A 17,466-nucleotide genomic window follows, 5' to 3' on the forward strand; every position below is an offset into this window, starting at 1 on the left:
ATAAATGCTTTTAAGTAAGCAACCAGACGGCCGACGGCTTTAGGTCCTCTCTGAGGAACCTGGTAATGAGGATTAATTCCTTAAAATGAATGGGGTTTTTTTAGGGGGGGGGGGCATTGCTCATCTTGTCCAATAGCGCCAGAAGGGCCAAAAGGGCAGATGACACAGTGTAAATGCCCTTCTGGCTCTCAACAGGCAATCTGATGTATTTCAACAAGTAACGCCCGGCTGGAATGCTCCCCAGGGAGTGGAGATTGTGCACATAGTGTGTGCGGGCAAGCACTAAATACAATGACCGGGGTAATAGTATATTTGTAAAGCGCTTAGAGACATTTGTATTAAGCGCTATATGAAAATTAAATATTATTATTATTATTATTATTATTATTCAGCAAACATTGATCAAAGCGAAGGAATTAGGTCGATTGCCCGTTTCATTGAAATTACATGGATGACAAATCTCGGTATTTGCCTTAGAAGATATGTGTAGGTACATCGTACTTTGGTCACTGGGGGAGGGTGGGTACCTGTACATCTGGGACTAGGAGTGCAGTTCATTAAAAAAAAATCATTTAAAAGAATTGAAAGTCTCAATATTTCCTAGATGCATTTAGAAAAGAAAAAAAAACATGTTTTTATAGAAATCCAGTGACTGGAACAAAACTGACAGGGCCCTGCCAAAGTGAGATGGAAATGATTTCTATGAGCAGTGCAACAGACGAGAACCTGCTTGCTCTTTCAGTCTGCAGTGTCCAATCGGTATAGCCCCCTCTCTTGTCCAGAGAATGCCAACAGGCTAGACACTAAGTAAATAAAGGATACCAGACAGCTATCTACATGGACTTTGATATTGTGTTGTAGTAATAACTGTACATGTACATGCTACTGTATACATACAGTCTTTGGGTGTGTTATGTGACTGATACCTACTTTTGGGGGGATATGTCTGTAGGTGTTTGTCTTGGGCGGGTTTCGATCCGGTTTGTTATATGATGTGTTGGGGAGGGGAGGGGTAAGGGAGTTACATAAAAGTGTTGTTTAAGAACTTCTAAGTTCAAAGGGCTAAGGTGGGATCAGCATAGGGTCAGAGTCCCTCTACTCGAGAAATTGCTATGTCATTTTTGTAAAGTTGTCTATTCCTCAGATTATTTTGTAATATATACTGTCAGAAATCTATTCCCTTTGTCAACCTGCTTAATAGTAACCACTAACCATTCTATTTGTTCGCGTTTTGCTCTATTTTTTAAATAAAGAAAAGCGGGGCATTCTTCTTCATATCCGGGCTGACTGATTAGGTCTTCTCGGAATCATGGCGTTACGTATTTACAGGTGCCCCACAGTGCATCAAAAGGTGTTATGGAAACAATGAAAGACGTAATGTTGACTGCCACATGTCGGGGAAAATCACGAGGGGGTTTCCCCTTATTGAGTTCGGACATGAAAGCAAACCTCATTGTTGACAAACTTGTTTGAGCATTGAATATTGTTTTGTGCCTGTCAATGCCAAGATTATAAAGCTTGGTGGAGATTATACTTTGGAGACAGGTGTTATTATGGAACATAATGTACATATAATGTATAGAGTTTGATTCAGGTGTTATCGCCCTATATTATTAATAGTTTATTAACAGTCTTCAAAGTATTTTTTTTTGGAAGGCTATTTTCTTGATCTGAGAAGGAACAGTTTGGGAGCTACATGTATTTTTTTGGCGTTCTTGGGGTCTGTGGTTGTAAATAATGATAATCAAATCACACTGAACTGTGTATTATTTGCTTGTGATATTCCTTCTTTGATAAGCTTTTGTTATGTCTTGTAATGTTTTATACGTGGTCATATGTAGGTAATTTGCTTTTTCTTAAAATGAATCCCATTAGCTAAATGGAGCCAGGTTATTTTATTGCAGCTTTCCTACAAGCCGGATAATTTACAGAGATGCTGTGGTCATCCTTGCTGAATACCCAGCTTTCTGGTTGACCATTAGCTGGACATTCAAAGTCTGTTCAACCCCTGTGTCCTGAAATGACCTCATGCGTTGGCCCCCCAGGTCATCTCGGGCTATGCATGTCCAGGTGATCGGACCAACTGACCACATGCTCCCTTTGTGCTTCAGTCACTGACCATGAGTGACCAGTGGCCTTAGAACAGAAGCAAGTACTTGGTCAAACCCATGGCTGACGGACTTTGCATTGTGCCCAAGTAACAAAAAGACCTCACCACATCTGCTGTTTTAGTGAATTTTTGATGACATAGATGGCATTGATGAATAGCTTCAATGTACATTTGTCCATTGAAAGATGGTGAATAATCCAGATGGCTCATATCTTTTGCCAAAAGTGCAACTGTATCTAGAAGGACCGTCTTTGGTAGGATGAGGTGTTACTTTATGCTGAAAGTGTAGAGGGGTCACGACCTTGATGTCATTTTGATGGCAACTCTAGATTGCAGGCCTCATTGTGGTGGATAGTTCAAGAGATCACCCACTCTCTCTCTCTCTCTCTCTCTTCTCCTCCTCCTCATATAAAGAAATTAAGTCATAAAGGTCCGTCAATTAGGGAAATGTCTCATGAAACCAGCTATTAAAGTGCAAGTTTGCTGACACTTATGTTGAAAGCATATGTCAATTCTGTAAGAAAAATGTTTTAGTGCGAAATTGGCAAACTCAGACTTTCAGCGTTTTTTTTAGACACTACATTCTTGTCTTTGTGATACATTTGTTTTCCTTCAAGAAAAGATTAAATTGAAAGATTAGGAAAAAGATGATGTAGGAAATAGTTTCTTAGATCCTGTACACTGTACAAGTAAAGCACTGTCCTGTGATCTAATATGTTGCTAACAGTAAGGCGCTAAGAATAAATAAGAGGCCAACATACTTGGTGTTGACCTGATACGAGATGTCATGATGTCATAACCCCCTGTTAAGAGGCCTTTGAAATCAGCCATAACTCTCCGGTATGGCAGCCATTCTGGCGTTGTAATTCAGAGGGTTTGCGTGTGGAACTGCTCTTGCTTTTAACTCATCAGTCCCGATCCGGAGAATGTGCTAGCTCTGGATGATAAGCCAAATGCTGTTTGTGTCTGCTGGGCTCCCGCTTGATTTCATTAGGTACAAGAGGAGCAAGGATGGTTTTAAAAAAAAAAAGAGGAAGAAAATCATCAGGGGCTCCCCGTCAATGAGTGATTCTGCAGGCGTGCACTGTGCTTCGGGCTTTAAGTGAAAAAGGTGAATAATCGCTGGAGTAATTTTGCTCCATAAAGAACACCCCTGTCATCTAGGAAGAGCAATGTGAGTCGGGATCTAGACCGTTGACCTCACTCCACCTGTGTGTCTTGCTTTCTGTTATCATCTTCTATCCATCTCGGAACAATGTTGCAATTTTCTTTGTCGTGTAAAACATGTCCCGGTTCAGACTAGGGCATAATCTCTTCAGTTGATTTCTTGATGCCCTTTTTTTTCTTCTTGCCAGCTCGTTCACCTCTTCTCGTCACCCGATATTTTGTTAAGCCCATTTAATTGCTTTTTTTGCTCATCTTCCCTATTATCTAGCATGTTCTAGGACAGTTTCTTTGGAATTTAATTGCCCATTTTCTTGTGATTAGTGCAGATACCCTCTTCTATTTTGCATTCAGCTATTGTATCTCTCCTTGATCTTTTTTCTTTTCTTCGTACAGCCTCTCTCAACTTTATTCCTCTTTGAAACTGCGTACCTCACCCCGTACCCACCTTCCGCTCTGGCTTTACCTCTGCCTGGGTGACTGACGGTGCCCCCCTGTAGGCATCTCGTACGTGCTTCTCCCCCGTCTTTGTTCACCATGTATATGTTACCTTCCTTCCATTATCTTGTTCTTTTCTTCTGCCCCTACCCCTGCTCGATCCTAACCCGCCCGCTCCCCCTTCTCCTGTTCTCCGGGGCAAGAAAGTTAATTAGCCAGGGTCACTCCGGTACAATGACACGGGTTGTACCTCTTGCAGTTTATAACGCAGGAAGAACGAAATAAGTAGACGAGATGTAATAGAAGGTAATAGTTTGAAGTGGAGTGGGAGAGGGAGAAGAGGAGGAGGGACAGAGAGAGATTGGGGATAAAGCAATGAAGTTCATTCAAGATACATTGTCTCTCCACCCTCTCTCTCTCTCTCTCTCTCTCTCCTCTCTCTCTCTCTCTCTCTCTCTCCCCTGCCCCTCTCTATATCTTTATCTCTCCGCCTCTGCCTTTCTCTTTCATTTACATATTCCAATCCAACATAACATCCTATCAACATTTTTTCTTGTCAAGGCTTTATAGGAGGTACCGAGAATACAGAGTGCATAATTGTTCCAGAAATGAATTATAAATGTCACCACACCTTCGCAGAAGAAGGGAACACCAAAAGAATATCAAAGCCAATAAGCTATCATGAATATATGTCTGCTTCAACATGGGCGATGTTGATCAATTGGACATTATTAAGGAGCATCAACGGTTCATTTAAAAAAAAGAGATGAAAAGAAGTATTGTCTCGCTTGGAAATGATTATCAATCATGTTTCAAATAAAGAAAGTAGTGCACCCACCCCTTTTTCATGACTCTATGGTGAAGGAACAATTATTTATATAGATGATAAGCTGATATGTCATATAAAAGAAGAAGACTTCCAGAATTTTTTAACATCCCCATTTCTCTCCATCTCTCTTGCGTCTGCTGTGAATGTAAATTTATATTTAATTAACAAAAATGGGCGTACCATTTCTGTTACCTCCAAAGTTGTCACTTTCAGAGCTGTGTCTTTTGAATGATGTAAAGATCGTGAACCCTTTAAGAGAGAGAAGCCTAAGCAGGGAGGGATCGTGCCTTTCGAGTTAGAGACACCCGATACGAGCAGCACGTTTGACACTGTGAACCCACCCGCCTTGCTTTCTCCTCTCGCTTCTCCGCCGACTTCCACCCTCGGAACTTGTTGACAAAATAGAAGACACAGGAGGAGAGGAAGAAGGAGAAGGAGGAGAAGAAGAGAGAGAGAATGAGAGCGAGAGACTGGGACAGAGAGCGAGGGAGAGAAAAATATCGAGGCAAGTTGTGAAACTGAGCAGGAGACAAGGGGGAATCCGTCAGCTCACGCTAAAGTGTGTGATGATGTAACGGTAGTCGTGCCTCCCTCGTTCAGCTGGTCGCTTGCTCGCTGTTGCTGCTGCTGCTGCTGCGTCTGTGTCATGCAATGATATTCCTCATGCATCGACGTGTGAGCCTTGAACACGTAGCTCAGTGCTTCGCCTGTGCCTTTCACTCGTGTTTCTCGTGTGTGACTTGTCTGGCTCGACGTTTGGATGTGTCATTGGTGTTGCTACTGACTGTTTTCATCAATGTTCCAACTTCGGGGTTCTGTTGCCTTCCGTGTACCCAGCTGAGTTGCAAGTAGTACTGGTGTCCCGAGTACCTTTTCAAGACGTCCTGTCCTTCAGACACTTTTCTCCTGGAGAATCTTGAGAAGGAATTCTTCATTGTTACAAGTCATGGTAATATTTCTCCTGTATTCTAGTTTTGTTTTCTAAGTTACCATGTCTTCAAACTGACACGATCTGGACAGGCGGGTGGTGGTGTGTGTGTGTGGGGGGAGGGGGGGGGGTAGAATGCGAGGCGGGCGTGACATGTTCATAATATGTACAGATTGTGTGGTGTTATGATCTGTTGCGCAGCTAACTGGATCTAGGGGATGATCATGAGTGGCTTTTGACATTGCGTTTCCTAATTTTGCCAAGCAGTTATGCCCCTGCAGCCCACATATGCTTTCAAAACAGTCTGGAATTCACGAGACTATTTATATCTAAACTCTGCATGTTTCGAAAGCAAATATTTCATTATCATTTATCAACTGATGTGTGTTTTTCCCAGCTTTGGAGTAAAATGTCCTTGATTTCCAGCCTCGTTATCATTAAAGATGACATGATTTTAAGGTCTTATCCAGCTGTCTGTGAACTCCTTTCTGACATGCTGGCAGGCACACATTGATATATATCTAGAGTGATTTGACATTCTCTCTTGAATTTATTTTATCAAAGATAATGTAGGGTTATATCTCAGTCAGTGACACTTGGCTGATAAAAACAGACCAAGCAAAAAAATTAAATTGCCCTGAATGGCCAAGAATCGATCGGTTTGGAGTCTGTGTAGATTCAGATTGGCGATATGACTGAGATATTAGGGTTAGGGATGTGCTTGGGTTTTAGGTTAGGTTTAGGGATAGGTTTTAGGAGAGTTGTAGCATTGGGTCACGAATGAATTTAAGAATTTTTTGCAATGTATAAAAGTGATCACAGAGCAATCATCTTACCATACAAGCAGTTCTCTCTCTCTTCATGATTTTGCATAATTTTCACTAATTTGCATGAATTAACTGATTATATGAAAGGAATCGAGCCAAAATTTGAGCTCATGCTGAATTTTGTTAAAGTGTTGTTGTGTCAGTCAAAAGTTGTTTTCTGTAACCGGTAATTGGATGGGGAATTTTATGTTAAAATATTGTGCAATATTCAGTAGCCTGAAGAAAAAAAATTAAAGATTTTTCGGAAATATTATTCTGTTAAGTTGCCCACATCTCAAATTATTGATTGATATTCCAAAGTCACAAGGGACATGGAACTTGTGTTAAATGTGTTGATCTGCTGATAACACTCCACCTAATTTCATCGCTTGTGAACAAAGTCCATGTCTGTGTTGATTGTTTATCTCATACATGATGTAAGGCTGTGATCTTTTAAAGAAGATTAATGTGAGCATTTGAAATGACGAAGTTTCCAAGAGCACTTGATATATCTGCATGAAACCATTTGTCATTCTTTGCACGTGTTATTATCTTGGCTTCAGACAGTCATTGATTATCATATTGATATATGTGTATCGAAACTCAGTTGGGGGTGAGTTGATCTAGATAGAAAGAAAAGATGCATGTTATGGTAGGGAAGGAAGATAGAGATAGAGACAGCAAGAAGAAGAGAGAGAGACAGAGAGACACAGAGACACACAGATACTTTTTTCACACTGGCAATATTTTGCTTATCCCCGTACTATAAGTGGGGTTAAGGGGGGGTCTTAGCCCCACCTATAGTATGGGGTTAAGCCTATTCCACTTTCTGTTCAGACCGGCTTTTACCAAAGTGGGCTAAAGTTGGCTAACCCCACCTATAGTACGGGGTTAACTAACCCTGCAAAATAGCAGGGCTAACCCCGCAATTGCGGTGCCAAGCAAATGAATGAGAACAGAAACGAAATGTAGTCCGGTACTACGCAATGGAGCGTATCGCAGCTGGCCAGATGCGAAGTATGTCCAATCATAACATTCACGATATCCGGGGTTAACGTATTGCAGTGAGAACAGCGGAGTTTTCTTATTCCGGAATAGGCGCTAGTACGGGACTAAAAACAGCGTGTGTGAAAAGCCCAAAAAAATAGTCCGGGGTTAAGGATAGTACGGGGCTAAGCAAAGTACGGGGCTAAGCAAAGTACGGGGTTAAGCAAAACCAGTGTGAAAAGTATGGTGGCCCTGAAGGGACATCGCGAAAAGACTAAATCGTGAAAAATATGCGATAAAATTCACGATATCGTCAATTTTATCGCATATTTTTCACGAAGAAATTCACGAAATCGTCAATTTCTTCGTGAAAAGTTCACGATAAAGTTCACGATAACACGATATCGTCAATTTCTTCGTGAAAAATATGCGATAAAGTTCACGATAAAATTCACGATTTCGTATATTTTATCGTGAACTTTATCTTAAACTTTTTTCTCCTGGCTTGGGCGCTTCGTAAACAAAACCAGCCCTAGCTTGATTGACATGAATTTGAAGACGATTAAATATTATGACGAGACGTTTTTACGATGATTTCTGTGAAAATGGTAGGTTTAACTTCATATTATGCTCTAGAGTCTATTTGTATTTTATCTTTGACAAGATAGGGATAAAAGTAATTGCACAGCGGACAAATTACCCGGTATGCAATGGTCTAACGTTAGAGATGCACTGTTTTTAATTCCCATACATTCATTTCCATGTTGTAATATCTAGGCCCTATTGAGTAATGTAATTGATCTAGATCTAGGCCTACTTTTATTAGTAGGCCTACGAACTAGCACACTCAATTTATCAAACTGAGTCAACAAAGACTGATAGAGTCCATTGCAATAGCACACTCGTACTCGTCGACTAGACGCAAACTGAGCTGAGCTGAGCTGAGCTGATTCAATTCAATGAAAAGTTAGATCTAGTCTAGGCAAGCACCAGAGCTAGATCTACAAATCATGATCATGATTATAGATAAATCCAAGGGATCGTTTAACAATGTTAAGTCTCACTCTGAGATGCAATCATGCATGGCCCTAGATCTATGTGTTATTTATAATATTACTATGTCTGTGATACAGTGTAATAAATATCATTATTTTATGACATGATTAGGGGCGCTGGTCAGAGAATGAGGATCGTCTGCATAAACAAGGATATCCTAGAGTCGTAAAAACGGACAAATTGCGTTCGCGAACGTCTTTTTTTCATCGGCACTCTGCGGGTTTCAGGTTCCCAGCGCGGGCATCAGGGCATGCAAAAAAACAGATTCCTTGTAAGAAAATAACCCCAGTCTCCTTGGCGCTTGTTCAGAAACGTATCTAAAATTTGAGCTGTAACTCCGGCGTACTGGTGGGGGGGCTTAGGGGGGCGCCAGCCCCCCTCAAATAAAATTGAACCATGACTTATTTTCACAAGTAATGTATAAATGTTCGTGATATCATATGATTTGCAACAAAATGCTATAGTTTCTCCATTATTTCTTGCAAACTGACCCATTCCCAAATAGCCAGAAGAGCATGTATGTTGTTTATAGTCACTAAGGGCCTGATAGTGGCCACCAACAGTAACACTAATTCCTTTCCAGAAGCTACTGTGCAAAGCACGGTACTGTCGGGAGATAACATGCTACCCACCACTCGGGCTGAGCATGCACAGATTTGCGAACGAGCGTTCAATACTTACACCATGTAACACTGCACATATACCCTTAAGGGGCCCATGCAGTGGGGGGAATTGAATTCAGACAAGATTAAGAGTAGAGAACGGTATAACGAATCGTCTTAATCTTTCTCTAATAATTAATGAAACACAAAAATGATTTCAGACAAGGATTAAGAGTAATAATGTATTAAACGTCTAAGCTTCCGCGCTTAGCACGGGAGGGGGGGGGAACTGAATTCAGACAAGGATTAAGAGTCGGGACCGGTACAATGAATTGTCTTCTTTCTCTAATAATTAAATTTAACGTCATAGCTTCCGCGCTTTGCGCGGGAGGGGCGAAACAAGCTTTAAGAGTTGAGAACAGTACAACGGATCGTCTTCTTTCTCTAATAATTTAATGAAGTGTAAAAGCTTCCGCGCTTCGCGCGGGAGGGGAAAACTGAAAAATAACTTAGTTCCTGGCCCCGGGTTTAAAGGGTAAAATTTGTAGACATTTGGACATTGACATTTTTATATTTGTCGGTAATAATATTGGTGGCTCGTTTTGTCGGTAATCGGCGGCCTCTACACCCTCCCCCCCCCCACTGCCTACTATAACATACCGGTACCCAAAATGAGGTAAATATTCATTAAATGTCCAAATAAGATCATGAGTTAAAAGTCATTACCGGTATGTTTATTACCTGTTTCGTGTCAGTTTTTTTGTTATTTTTGGAGTATTTTTCGGAAAAACAATGATATTACTATACACTTTTTCTCAGGTTTCACGGCAAACCGCTGCACAATACAAGTGCATATCGATGGTGAGTTGCGGGCGGGTGCACGACTGTGTGAAGTTATCTAACTTCACACAGGCGCGCATCCGCCCGCAACCCACCATCGGTTTGCACTTGTATTGTGCAGCGGTTTGCCGTGAAAAAGTGTAGGTATACTGATATCATCGTTTTTCCGAAAAATACTCCAAAAATAACAAGAAAATTGACACGAAACAGGTAATAAACATAACAACTTTTAATTCACGATTTTTATTTGGACATTTAATGAATATTTACTTCATTTTGGGTATGTTTTGCCAGAGTTACGGGTCAAATTTTGGATAGGTTTCTAAACAAGCGCCATCTTCTTTTATGGGTTGTCCGTCTTCTCGAGGATTTATCGCCCCTAATGTGAAAATCTCTGTACAAACTTAAGTCAATGTAAAATGCATCAATAAAAACATTGCGGAATCCGTTTTTTCGCATCACCAACGCGCGGATTGGAAATTGGAAACGTCTGCGAAAATGCAGATGATCCTTATTCTTGTACCAGCTTCCCTACTGAATATTGAAGCCCTAAACAAATTTCGCTTCAAAATGATCATGAAGTGGCTCAAAAAAGTAATAATCTTTGAGTGACCGGTTTTACCATACTTATTTTCCTGAATAGACTAGGCTTAGGCCCTAGTTTATAAAAACCGTTAGGAAAACGCAAAGTTTGATTTCGATTTCCAATCATAAATAACTTGATAATCAGACAGACGATTGGCTTGTAAAAGTCACGGGATTCCTGACTGACCTAACAGAGGCTAAGCTAAAGGTTTAAAATTATGATTGCAGCATGAGCTAAATCCATGATTTTGTTTCAGAATCTGAGGCAATGTTACCGAGTCACTTTAAGTTAGATCTATATTACTATTAGGTATTCACTAGTCTATTTAGCGAATTACGGCTAGCACCCAGGCCAGGGGCCCGTTTCTCGAAACCGTCATTAGTCTCACTTCTTGACCAAATCAGCTTTAGTAAGCTACTTGTCCGCTACATGTTTCAAGAAGACCTCTTTGCCAAGATTAAGGACAACATCCTGACTAAGTACTACCGTATGTATTTATGACGCCTCTGACACGGTTATATCTCTGTCATAAACTTGATAAAAACATAAGACTCATAACTTTTTAGTCGATGGGCAGCGAACTCGTAGAGTCCTACGATGCATGAAGTCTAACCGTAAACGCTAAAGGGTAATCCAATCACAGTGTGATTATCTTACAAAAATTCATCTCTTGTAGTAAAAAAAAAGTGTTATGATGTTTTTCTTTTTCTTTTATAATGTGCAAAGTTTATCACTAGATTTTGTTTGCATATGTTTCTTTTATTATTCATTCAACAGATTACCTGGTTGGCATTCATGCAAGCAAGCCCTACAACTTGTAGTACAACTGCCATGTATCAACACTCCATACAAACCAGCTCAGGATGATGGGAACTAAGCTGAATGTATCCTTATTAAGTGTATGCGTTGAAATGATAACAAAATAAAAATTATCTTAGATAATGACGGGTTATAGATTGCTAAGCTGCTGTTACAGACATATCCCTCGCATTCCCTTCTCTTTAACAACCCCTGGGGGCTGGCCTAAGATGTTGTTTTCTTTATGAAGGAGTGTTACTACAGTCGAACGACTGGTAATACTTTTTTTTTAAATTGTCCTTGCTAAAAACCTAGTTGATACATATGATAATATAGTTGGGAGAATTCCGGAATTAAGCAGATCATTTTTTCAAATTTTGATCATTAATGATAGCCTGTTTTCACTCAAACTTTCAGATTATCTTTAAATGTATATCAAGCATTGAAGTCACTACCTTATCACCATTTTCTATCATCTGAACAATGTTAACAAGAACCTTAAATGAAGCTTGCACAAGAAATACTTTTATTTGTAAAGGTATGAACTAGAAATGTCCAATAGACACCAGTTTAAATATAAAAAGGACTACTTTATTTTTAAGACCTGTTAGAATTGTCAATGGAGAATTGGGCAGTTACCCTTTTTGTTTAAAAGTTGAAATGCAGTGTACATACCACATGTATGCTCATCTAAAGGTCTGTTAAAATGAGATCTGCTTACTATTCATAAGGACCGCTATTCATTAGGACCTCTTTCATAAGGCCCGCTATTCATAAGGACCACTATTCATAATTTGAGAAAAGGGTCATTATTCATTAGGGTCATTATTCATACATGTAAGAACCGCTATTCATAATCGAATAGGAGGGTTGCTTTTCATAATGTGAGAAGAGGGTGGCTATTCATGATGCGGAATGAGGGTCGCTATTCAAAATACTAGAAGAGGGTCATTATTCATAAGGACCGCTATTCATAAGGACCGCTTTCATAAGGACCACTATTCATAATTTGAGAAAAGGGTCTTTATTCATTAGGGTCATTATTCATACATGTAAGAACCGCTATTCATAATCGCAGAAGGGGGTCGCTATAATACGAGAAGAGGGTGGCTATTCATAATACGAGAAGGGGGTCGCTATTCATAATACGAGAAGAGGGTGGCTATTCATAATACAATAAGAGGGTCGCTATTCATTTTAATTAATATAACCAGGCGCTGATCCAGGGGGGGGGGGGCCAGCGGGCCTTGCCCCCCCCCCCCCAAAAAAAAAAGAAAGAGAGAGAAGGAAAAGAAGGGAAAGAGGGGAGAAAGAGAAAGAAAGAAGAGTTGCAAAAAGCCCTTGCCTCCACCCCTTCCCCCACCCCCCAAAACGGGGGGAAGGAAGGGAAAGGGAAATAGGAGAGCTAAAAGGGAACAAAAAAGAGGAAGAAAAAAAGAAGGGGAGGACAGTTACAATTTTTCCCGCCAATAAGGTGTAGATCGGGGGAGGGGGCTCGGTTTATTTCTAATTCGATACCGGTGATTTACAAATGCTGCTGAAATGACATAATTTTCAGAGATTTTTCCCTCAATGTTTAGTAAATTATACTTTTTTATGCGTTTGTTGGAAAATGGCAAATTCATGAAGAAAGAAAGAAAGAATAGTGACCTGCCTTTGTCACAAAATAATAAGGTATACAAATATGCTCATCTGACTGTAATTATTGCCCAAAGCCCCTGAGCTTCAGGGGCTCTGCCCCCTGGAGCTAACCTAATTTGTGTCCTGTCAATGTCACAAATAAGGTATCAAAAGATGCTAATCTGACCGTAATTTATTGCCCAAAACCCCTGAGCTTCTGGGGGCTCCGCCCCTGGACCCCACGCCAATTCGTGACCCGTCAGTGTCACAAATAGGGTATAAAAATATGCTCATCGATGGTAATTTAATGTATAAAACTCCTGAGCTTCTAGGGGCTCCACCCCTTGACCCCCGCAGGGGCTTCCCCCAAGACCCCACGCTAATTTATGCAATGCTCTACCTAATTTGTACCTACCCCCCCCCCCTCACCTACTTTAGAAACGTTCAGCGGGGCCTGCATGTCAGAGTGGGGTGGTGCGGATATTTTTTGTCTATCCCCTTGACGAAAATTGTTGGTAATATGTACTTGTCCTAAGGGAATGCTGCAGGGAGGGTGGGCCGAATGGCGCAGCGTGGTCGGACTGATTGGGGGTAGGGGTGATGTACATTATTGTAGCACGCCTTTTTTTTTTATTTCTTCAAAAATGTTTGTTTTCAATAAATGTTTTCGACAAATATTCAAGGCCATGTATCATTCCCCCCCTCCCATCGCTATGCCACAGCCATGGGAGTGGGGGTGTCCCCTTTTCAAAATTCCCCTTGTTATTATTTTGTTTGCTTATTTAATTTTTATGAATAACGACCCTCATTCCGTATTATGAATAGCGACCCTCTTCCCGTATTATGAATAGCAACCTTCTTCCCGTATTATGAATAGCGATCCTCATTCCGCATTATGAATCAAGCAAGGTTACCACTTCTATAATATTGGCATCAAGAGAACTGTACTGGTATATTGGTATGCTTACGAGTCTTAATGTTCTTTTAATCAGGAACAATGTCACAGACCTAAATGTATGACCTTTGAAAAATTTTAAGTCATACATATTTTCAAGTCATTGTAAATGTGCAATTCATTTGATTTCAACCCCAAAAGTGTTCTGCAATACTTCACTTTATGTGTAAACCATTGGTAGGATCTTAACACATGAGTAACTAGTATTCCAAAGCTAACCTCTTGATATAATAGATGTGAAAACAGTTATTTAGTGTATATGTGGATGCTTTTCTAAGTTTAAAAAAAAATAGTTTTGCTCCTTGATTTCACAAATTCTATAATGCACAGTACTTTACCAGATTGCCTCTTACGGTAGCAGGGTATTCATGGAGCATTATCGAGATGGCATCAGGAAGAGAGGTATGAACTATGAAACAATTTTTGTATACGTGATGTTTTTGTATTTGTTATAATTTTATTCATGGATGTACCTAACCCGAAATATAAATCTTTCAAAAACCTGGAACATTTCTTAATAACATAAAACCCACCTTCATGTATCATTGCTTTGAATGGCATGCTCATAAAATATCTGATAATGCTATTGCATAATTTTAAATCAACTGTTGGGGCCTCCTAATATTATTATAGTATATATTTAATTGTATTTAGGGTTTAAACTGTGATATATTTATCTTTCCCTTTATAGTGTTCGGCAGGTGAAGCGCATTTGTAGAATCCTCAGACTTCGACGCCACTGCCAGAATCATCTGAGCATGACATTGCCCGAGCTATTTGTCCGATGCCCTCTCGCCTTATCCTTGCTGATCACACTGTCCAACACTGCAATGTCATCAAGCTGCTCGGAGTGTTTATGCAGTCCAATATCAAATGGGACACTCATGATTGATGTCCCATTTGCAGGCCAAAACAAATGAAAAGGTTAAATTCCATGACATTTGAAAGATAATACTAATTTAGAATTGCCCTAAAGAAAGTTGGGCTTGAAAAAGTCTTCAAATGGGCCAATAAGTAACAGTCTTGATGTTCAGACCATTGTACCGAATGGTCATCTGTTTTATGCTGCGCAAAGATTCAATCAGTTTAATTTTGGCCGTCACAAGAAGTGGGTTATTGATGTAGACAAATGTTAATGTACCCTTTACAGCTCATTTCATGTATGTTATTACCAGAGAAGAAAAAAAAAGCCAGTCAGACACTCAATAGTGTCTGACAGTGAAGTCTAGCAAGTAAACGGGTTTCCTTGCATAATTTGAATATTAGGACACTGCTAACGTTTACATTTTACAGATAGGACATACATGACATATTCATAATTCCTGCAAAGTTCTACAGAATTTGAGGTTGGCTGCAAAAGGGACATAGTACCTTTAATATGAGGATTTTTTTTTATTTTTTAATTTTGTATATTTATATTTTTTTTGGGGGGGGGGGGGGGGGTCTTTAGTAAAGATTAACTTTACTTTTATACCTCCGGCACATATTACAGCAGGTAGCATTAAGTTAAATTGTTCAATTTTTCTTTGAAAAAATACATCAGTACAACAAAATTTAATCAAATTTGGCAGGGATTATTCATGAGAAATGATAGGTTGTTGAGGTACCTTGCCCCTCAACGGAACCCCCGAAAATGTCCATACATGTATATAGCAATTTCTTTACTTTGACTCTAAAACTTAATGCTGGCACTCAATAAAATTTGACATTTTGAGAGGGGATCTGAATTTGTTTGTATTGATTACCTTGCCCCTCATGAGGACTCGGGGGCAGTGCTCCCCTAAGGGTCTCAATTGTGGAAAATTATTACTTTTAGGTCTCTTGTACGTAGTGTTGCCAGATGTTTATGCATGGGGGGGGGGGGGGGGTATATTAAAGAAATAATCATCTGTGGTACATTTTCGATGTAGGTACCCAAGGGCACAAGTGATAATATAGTAATATAGTATAGTAATAATTGATGTGGCCACTAATTTTACAGGCTCTGTTAAACACAAGGTCCATTGATCTCTTGTTATACATGTGTATGTTGTAATAAAGGTATTGAAATGATATTGATACGCAATTATGGTTCAAGGGGAAAAAATACTTGTGTTCATTCCAAAGTTTTCTCTCCACTATTTATACATGTAAATTGTTTAGCAATTGTTCGGCTCTCACATTGCTGAAGCAAATGGTCATTTGATGCCATATAAGATACTCATATGTTTGCAATTTTCCATTCTCAAATAAGCAGGGGCGGCGATCCCGTCCCCCCCTCAATTTTTTTTAGGGGGGGGGGGGGGATCATCCCCCCCTGAAAAATTGAAAAAGTGAGAAAAAAAGTGTATAGCAAATACTGACTAAAGACTGTAACAAACTTTTAGGCTCTGGAGGGCCCTAGAGTGCAGCGTTTAGACAAATAAAAATGCAAAAATCTTCTCGCTCTGGAGCTACGCTCCCCCGCATAATATTCTTCGAAGTGTACAGTAAATATTCTCGAAAAGTGAAGTGTGAAACAGGTATATTGCTTGTTTTTATACTATTCTTTTGCTAATTAAAGTATGTAATTTGTTAATACAACAAAACTTCAAAAACCTGTGAGGTGATAGTCACTTCCGTAACCTCTACCCCTCTCGTTCTCTTTGCTCCCTCGCCTTGGCGTAATGATGAGGGGGGGGGGGGGCTTGGGGGCAATTGCCCCCATGATAAAATTCAAACTTGATTTATTTCTAACTCGATACCAGTGATTTACAAATGTTGCTGAAATGGCATGGCTCTGCCCCCTGGACCCCACCAGGGGCTCTACGACGAGCCCCTGGATGCTCATCTGACCGTTATTAAATGCCTAAAACCCATGAGCTTCACGGGCCTACGCCCCTGGACCACATGCCAATTTACGCTCCACTTGCTATGCTCGCTTTGCTCTACCTAATAAAATACTTTAGCCTCCCCCTCTATGAAAAACGTTCCGCGAGGCCTGCATGTACAATGTTAGATTGGGGATGCAGATTTGTTTTCTCCCCCCCCCCCCCCAACGTTTTTGTTCAATATACGCCACTGCTCCCCCATCCTTCGCATTTCGTCCCCCCCGGTCATGAAAAGAAATCGCCACCCCTGCAAATAAGCATTACCGCCAATTATGTTATTAAATGTACTTCTGTTTTGTCTTCCACACTAAATAGATGGGCATTTTTAAGCACATTTTTTAAATGTTCTTGAAAATCTATTACAAAAGCTGTGTGTATCAACTACAGATCTATTTTCCTATGTTCATACTTGTTTATACAGTTTATATTAAAATAACCTAACAAATGTTACCATAATCATGTTTGGTGTTGGTTATTACTTCATGTGTCAACAAACACTACACGTTTCAAGTGTAATCAGTTTTTGAGAGGTTTCAATATATGTGACTGATATGTGTAAATTACATTATAGAGAGAGAAAACAAATTGATTTTATCTGAACTCTACATTCATACAAAAGCTGTAGAACAAGTATGAATGATGAATTAAGCATAACAAGAAACATGACCAAGAGGAATGATAGGAAGCAGAATGAGAAGAAGAAATAAGAATGAGAGAGGAAAAGGGGGCAGAAGAAGAAAGAGAAGAAGAAAAATAGACAGAAAGAGAATAAAAAGGGAGAAAAGAGAAGAAAGAAAGAAAAGGAGGGGATCAAGAAACAGGAAGAAAAAGAGTAAGAATGTGGAATATGCATTTATTAAGACTTCAGAAGGCTGTGGCCCTCCCAACATGGCTTATC

At 39.9% G+C, this 17,466-nt stretch overlaps 1 long non-coding RNA gene across 1 annotated transcript; it reads left to right on the forward strand.

Annotated features, from left to right (window-relative positions):
• The first annotated feature begins 7,714 nt into the window (after nt 1-7,714).
• Nucleotides 7,715-14,756, forward strand: LOC115920329. The gene is made up of 4 exons (XR_004062337.1): nt 7,715-7,870; nt 11,124-11,230; nt 14,050-14,121; nt 14,411-14,756. It is a non-coding gene; the product is annotated as an uncharacterized LOC115920329 (long non-coding RNA).
• Nucleotides 14,757-17,466: the final 2,710 nt, after the last annotated feature.

This window comes from Strongylocentrotus purpuratus, unplaced genomic scaffold (assembly GCF_000002235.5).
Source record: "Strongylocentrotus purpuratus isolate Spur 01 unplaced genomic scaffold, Spur_5.0 spur5_scaffold_8, whole genome shotgun sequence".
Lineage (NCBI taxonomy): Eukaryota > Metazoa > Echinodermata > Echinoidea > Camarodonta > Strongylocentrotidae > Strongylocentrotus > Strongylocentrotus purpuratus.